Consider the following 236-nt stretch of genomic DNA (forward strand, 5'->3'; position numbering starts at 1 on the left):
GTGAAATGATGTGAAAGTTGAGGACTAGATTAGGACTGGATTAAAGTTAGTTTCCAACTTCGCCCCAGGTGTGTCTGTTACACACAGACGGAGACAACTTCTCTCTAGCTAAGTTTCCATCCACTCGTCAATTGAATTACAGTATCTGAAGTTCGGTATAAAAAAAAAAAACTCATGGGAATAAAGCTGGTGAAACTGTTGATGCTTCATTAAGATCAACGTGCAAACTAGCTAAC

At 39.0% G+C, this 236-nt stretch overlaps 1 protein-coding gene across 1 annotated transcript in view; it reads left to right on the forward strand.

The window, feature by feature from the left end:
• slc1a7b (solute carrier family 1 member 7b) overlaps positions 1-236 on the forward strand; it is a 158,318-nt gene that overhangs the window by 52,477 nt on the left and 105,605 nt on the right. The gene's annotated exons all lie outside the window — the stretch shown is intronic.

The sequence above is a fragment of the Etheostoma spectabile genome, chromosome 9 (genome assembly GCF_008692095.1).
Source record: "Etheostoma spectabile isolate EspeVRDwgs_2016 chromosome 9, UIUC_Espe_1.0, whole genome shotgun sequence".
Lineage (NCBI taxonomy): Eukaryota > Metazoa > Chordata > Actinopteri > Perciformes > Percidae > Etheostoma > Etheostoma spectabile.